The sequence below is a fragment of the Stegastes partitus genome, unplaced genomic scaffold (assembly GCF_000690725.1).
Source record: "Stegastes partitus isolate 25-593 unplaced genomic scaffold, Stegastes_partitus-1.0.2 Scaffold408, whole genome shotgun sequence".
Taxonomy (NCBI): Eukaryota; Metazoa; Chordata; class Actinopteri; family Pomacentridae; genus Stegastes; species Stegastes partitus.
In genome coordinates, this window is record NW_007578139.1 from 33,289 (window position 1) to 39,450 (window position 6,162).

Sequence of the window (6,162 nt, forward strand, 5' to 3'; positions counted from 1 at the left end):
CATCAAGACCAAGATTACAAAGCGGACATCCAGCTACTTATGTTCACTGCATTTCACAGGTATGGGACACAAAGACGGTTTATATCTGTGCAAGACTTTATCATAGCAATTAGAGGTGTTTCAGACTTCACAGTGAAGTAAAGAACAGAGGAACGTCATCAATCATCAGCTTCTACCGTCCAACCTGCATCAAGCTCATGTTTTGAAAATGCAACACTGCAAAGTTTTCTTCTTTTCCAGAGTCACAAACACGAATTAGTCATTTTAGATTGCATATGTTTTTGTCTGCGGCAGTTCTGGTTTGTTGGTTTTTACACGTAGGTTGTAGTCGTAGCTACATTGTGACAATTTGATGTGAAATTTCTGACGGTCTGACTTTTGTTTTTTGTCATCGGAGCTCAGAATGAGCAAAGGCTGCACCTCACTGTTGATCTGCAGCACTACAGCCACAGATTTGATCCAAACTATCAACTCAGACGGCTCAAAATCACTGAATTTAAAATGGCTTTCAGTTTTTCTTATTGACATTCACTGGGCTTCAGTCTGCTAAACAACTCCAAGGCGGACAGCATGCATCTTCTACTTCTTCGGAGTTTTGCTAATTTCCTGCGTTTTTACAAAGTCTTCACTGTTTGTCACCGTCCAGCATATTATTTGTTCTAACTCATGTTTATTCATGCTCTTAGTTGCTGAGATTCATGACTAAAATCAGAATCCTTCACACTGAAGACCTCTCATACTTTGTACAGGAGACACCGTAAATGCAACTCCTCCTCTCCTTTTATTTTATCATTTCCCCCCTGAGATTTCGGTGCAATAGTGCATCCTGTTGGCTGGCCAGTATGTAGGTGAATACACTGTACGTTCCTGCCAGCTTCGTCTTATGGCCACAGAATGTCGGTGAGACTGGAGACAGACCCCCAAAGTGCATGTTTACCTGCCGCTGCAGTGACAGGCCCTCATAAATCACTGTTATCTCCCACCGGTGGCACACGCCGCTTTTGTCCTTCACACAATGAGGGCCTTCCTCCATGATGGCTGCAGACAGTTTGGAAGCTGTGGGGCAGCTGGAGGCTGATGCACTATACACATGTACACACACACACACACACACACACACACACACACACTCCTGGTGCACACTAATCACATCTCACCACATCCCACTTGTCTCTGATTATCAATCACAGGCATTTTAAAAAATCATGACAAATTTCTTTCCTCCGATACACACAAACCCTCGGAGATGTGAATCCTGCACACCCTCGCCACACACACACACACACACACACACACACACACACACACACACACCACCCAGCATCACTCTATCTCGCTGTTGTTGGCTCTTCCTGTTATTGTAATGCAACCGAGGTGAAGTTGCAAAAGATAAAAGCCTTTAAGGATGCTAGGACGTGTGAAACCTGCTTAAAAAGAGTTCTAATGGATTTGCACATGTTCAACACATTACCGCAGACAGAAGTGCGTCCTGTGGGAACAAAGACGAAAGATTACCGATGACACATAATGCAGATGTAATTACCGCATTTCCAATAGATTGCACTCCTTCAATAACAATCCACCAGCACTACTTCAGGGGCGATGGAATTGCAGGATAATGTATATATTCGAGAGAGGAATTCACCTTTTTGTTCATAAAGCCACGCGCTTCTATTAAGATGAAGCACAACTCGGGACAGTAAAATTTCCTTTCCGCCTTCTCTCGCCGTACTTCTTTGTGTTTGTGTGTCCGCGCCGCGTCGGCTTAATCATTTCTTTTACAATAGCGTTATCAGTACACTGCACACTGGGGACCCATTGACATGGAGATTCTGCACATATATCAGTTTAAAATGCGAACGCTCATCTGTAATGAGGTCCTCCCCATCCAGCGCAACACTGACGTGAAGGATGGCACTTTTATGTGAGTTCTTTTATTAGCAACAAAGCAGCTAATTTCTGTTTTTTTTTTCTTTCCCCTCCCCAATTCTCCTCTTTTTGTGTCATTGTGGCTTTAAGATTTGGTTAATCAGTAGCAGAACTAAGGTGTTAATCATGAGAGATCGGGGGAACAAATCCCGAGTGCTGGTAATTAAGTGTCAGCAGCAGTCATCAATAAAAAGCAAATAATATTGATGAAAGGCACTTTGCTTGTTAGGAGTTGAAACTGGCCTTTTAAAAGGGAACCACCTCGACATTATAAATATTGTAGCCAGACAGTTCACCTCGTTCCAGTGAAAACAAACACAACACCAGAGCCGGGGGTTTCTTTCATGCGTTCCCGCTGGATTTCTGACCATTACAGCTCTGCTCCTACAATGTCGGCTCCCACCCGCACCGGCAAACGTTCTGACCATTCATGCCTGAACAATATAGAGTTCCATTGATTTTTTTGTCTTCTCCCATCCTGCAGGGAAAAAAAATACTTTTATTGTGTAGTAATAATAAAGCGATGCATTCCTCTGCATCGTAACAGTAAAATTACATCTACATGGATAAGATTTAAAGCTATAAGTAACACGTTTTATTCATTTCTCAACATGATTTTGTTTAAAATGTGCTTCACCTTTGAGCAGGGAGAACAGAGCAGGTATGGGAGCTTTTAGTCCATTGTATGTCAATAGTTTGCACATTTGTCAAGTTCTTTTCTGCTCTTTTTTTCCAGCAACAACTGGGAAATTTGTCCAAATGTCAGACTTGTCTTGCTGTTGTATTATTAAAACCCACTTTTATCTTCTTTTCAATTTCATTTTGTTGACTCCATCCTTCTGGTTGGCACTAAATCACGAGTCTGTAGTTTATATTTTGCAGCAAAGTTAAAGCTGCCAAAGTCCCAAGAGATGCCGATGCAGACCTCGACTCCACAGTGTGGTACAGAAACCCTCCAATCCAAAGTACAGACGTGCATTTTTAGTGTTTTTATCATGAAGCCAGAAAAAGAAAAAAAAAATTTACTTAAAGATTTCAAAATCATTTAAGCTGCACTAACTTCCCTGCAGTTTAAACCTTTATTCAATGTCAAAGGGGAGAGGGGCAGAAAACAAGTTTGCAGAACCAGAAGAGAGATTAACCAGAGCACAAACAAAAACAAACAAAAACAAAACCAAACAAGGTGGAATCCACAGGAGGGACACAGAGGGAGAAAGGGGGACTGGATGACTGCCACCACCTGATGTGATGGAGCCAAAGCAGGTAAACTGAGTCTCCATGACAACCTGACTCAGCCCATCGGTCGGCTGCAGGGATGAGACCGGCACCACGGGAATGTGCTTCAATATTCCTTTGGAACTGATTGCAATAATGTGTTAAATAACTCATATTAAAGTGTCAAAAAAAAAAAAAAAGAAAACATTCACCATGACAGTTTAAGTTAAATGGCCGTAGGAAACAGATCTGTCATTTCTATACTTGGACAATATGAATAAAATCCACTTTATGACTCTTTGCTGTAATATTGATATATATTATGACAGTTTTTTTTTTTTATGCGTAACCATAAACTTACATCCTGACGATGCACTTAGCACCCAAAACCCCAATATTACCAGAAACATAATGATCTAATAAGCGCAAAGATATTAAAGTATACATCAGTGGAAGCATTAAGGCAAACTACCAGACAGTAGACAACTCTCAGAGGTATACATCACATCAGCCGCTCCTAATCACTACCATAAAGCAGGAACGCTCTTCCATCAAACTTTCACAGTCACCTTAGAAATATAAAGGACGCTAAAAAAAAAAAAATAAAATCTCTTTCAGAAACTTTGCTTACCCACATGTGGTTTGTACCACAGCAGCAGAATCTGCTCATAGTGTCCTCAGAAGCAAACCTCTCTCCGACCGTGAGCCGCAAAATTATTGGCTGCCACGGGAGAGTCAGGGCCCTCCGATACACTGACTGAGAGTTTCAGTGAAAATGCCATAGCGCTCAAGAGCGTGCAAGTCTGTCAACAATAGGGACAGAATGCTTTCATAGCCAGCCGTCTGCAGGTCGCGTACTTTGCAGCCAGCTGTGTGGCACTTAAGAGTGGAACTATACTTACCCGGTGCATTAGCGAGCAACCGACGCAAATGCAAAAGCTGCGGTTCTTTATTCGCTGTGCCGAAAGGATTTGTCAGTCCAGTGTCATCCACATGCAAAGACGGCGACAATTTCATCTCTCCTGCTGCCGACAATGACTGATTTCCTTTGAAACATGTTCACGAGACGTTCACGTCGCAGGTGCAGCGTGTGCGAGCTTCTTGACTTTTTTTACCAAGACGATCCTCGATTTTAAAAATAGTTTGAAGCATCCGTGGTACTTGAGTCGTCCATTTGAATTTAACTGGATCAGAATTAAATTCACTGATGGATCGAGCCGTAATGATTGAGTCTCTAACAGAAGGTTTTGGACAATGAGGATATCAGTGGATATCAAACACCCGAAAAGCCACTTGTTTTCATTTTAATATGCTTTTCAGTGACACTTCTACACTGCAAAAAAAGGAAAGTTGGGTCAACTCAAAATTTCAAGGCAACAAACTTAGATAAAATTTTGAGTTGGACAATGAAACTAAATTTTTTAAGTTTTGCTTCTAAGTTTGCTCAACTCTAAATTTTGATTTTTATCAACTCAATGGCAAGTTCCACTAACTTATAATTTTACATTGTAACAACTTTTAATTGTTATTGTTGATTAAATAAAATGTCGGCTAACGTTGCGACCACAATTTTGAGTTGAGCAGGAATTACTGTAATACAACACCAACAAGTGAGAAGACAACATGTTGTCATGTTTGAATAGGACTAGCCCAGACACGCTAATGTTACTGGCTTAACTGCTGCAGCCCTGCTTGCATCAATTAGCCGCTAACCGCTAAGGACGGAAAAAAAACCTTGAGTGTAAATGTTGAAAATGTGTAAGTTGCTTTCTCCATTATGACACAACTCAAAATAAAATTCCCATACGGTTTAATGTTAAAATAAACTAAATTAAAGGTTGCTTAAAAGTTACCCGTGCAGACTTCAGCCCGAGGCAGCAGCTCTCCTCCAAGCAGCACACAGCCTCCAAACTTGGAAGTGAAAAATGCCAACTCGGAAAGTTGGCTTTCCCACATTTCACAACAAAGAAAAATGAGTTGACAGAACTGTTGTCCCTTGAATTGAACCACAACGTATGGATTTAAGTATTAACAACTCACCAAATTATTTTAGAGCATTCAACTGTCTTGATCTGTTGTGCTAACTTAGACTATTGTCTTAAATGTCAATGATTTATGTTTTCAAGTTTTACCAACAAAAATTACTGTTTTAGTCCAAAAAATACAAGTTGACTTTTTTGCAGTGTAGTCTGTCTGGAATGTGACCAAGCATAGACACTGTGTCCCCACAGTGACAGTACCATTTTCTGAATACCTTCATTAGCAAACTGTACACATATTCCCCAACAAGCTTGCCAACATACAACATGCATGACAGGTTGTGATTTGTAGGTCATACCAATGAAATTTGTCCAAAACCTTTGCAAAAACAATAATCTATCGAATCAATATTTCAACATTAAATGTGCTCCAATGGATAAAACACATTCACAGCTGAGATGCTGAGTAAGTTTGATGCAAAAAATAGTTTAACCCGAAAGTGAAATATGGTGCTAATTAAAGAGATAACGCACCAGATTTGTGTGCTCAAACACGAAATCAATTTACTGTTAATTACCAGAATGAAAAAAAAAAAATCCTTTTTCTTGACTTTAACTTCAAATTATAATCAAATTGTTTCACAAGCTACATTTTTTTTTCTCTCTCTCTTGATATTTTTCTCCTCCAAGGCGAACAGAGCAAATTAATCGAAGCACACACACACATGTGCACGATGTCCAAAAGCAGCACTGTAAACATATGTGCAGTGATATAAATGAATTATCTTGTAGCTGGAGGTAATGAAGGGTTTAGCCTTCAGCTGTTTTGCCAGATATTTGTTGGATAGAGCTAATGTAGACACCGCTAACTGTAGCATAATGAATAACACATTTGATTAGGAGATCACTGTCACTTCCCTCGATTGTGAATGAATACATGTTGGAAGGTGCGTGTGTGCTCGGCATCGGTTCATCTGCAGCTGTAAAAGAAACATGCTGTTCATGTTGATCTAACACAGCTGTTACATAAAGAGATGTC

At 40.3% G+C, this 6,162-nt stretch overlaps 1 long non-coding RNA gene across 1 annotated transcript in view; it reads left to right on the forward strand.

Moving 5' to 3' along the window:
* Positions 1-1,119, forward strand: part of LOC103359959 (uncharacterized) — a 14,759-nt gene extending 13,640 nt beyond the window's left edge. Inside the window, exon 3 of the long non-coding RNA XR_520335.1 lies at positions 1,097-1,119. This is a non-coding gene — a long non-coding RNA (uncharacterized LOC103359959). The remainder of the gene's footprint in view (positions 1-1,096) is intronic.
* The last annotated feature ends 5,043 nt before the right edge of the window (positions 1,120-6,162 follow it).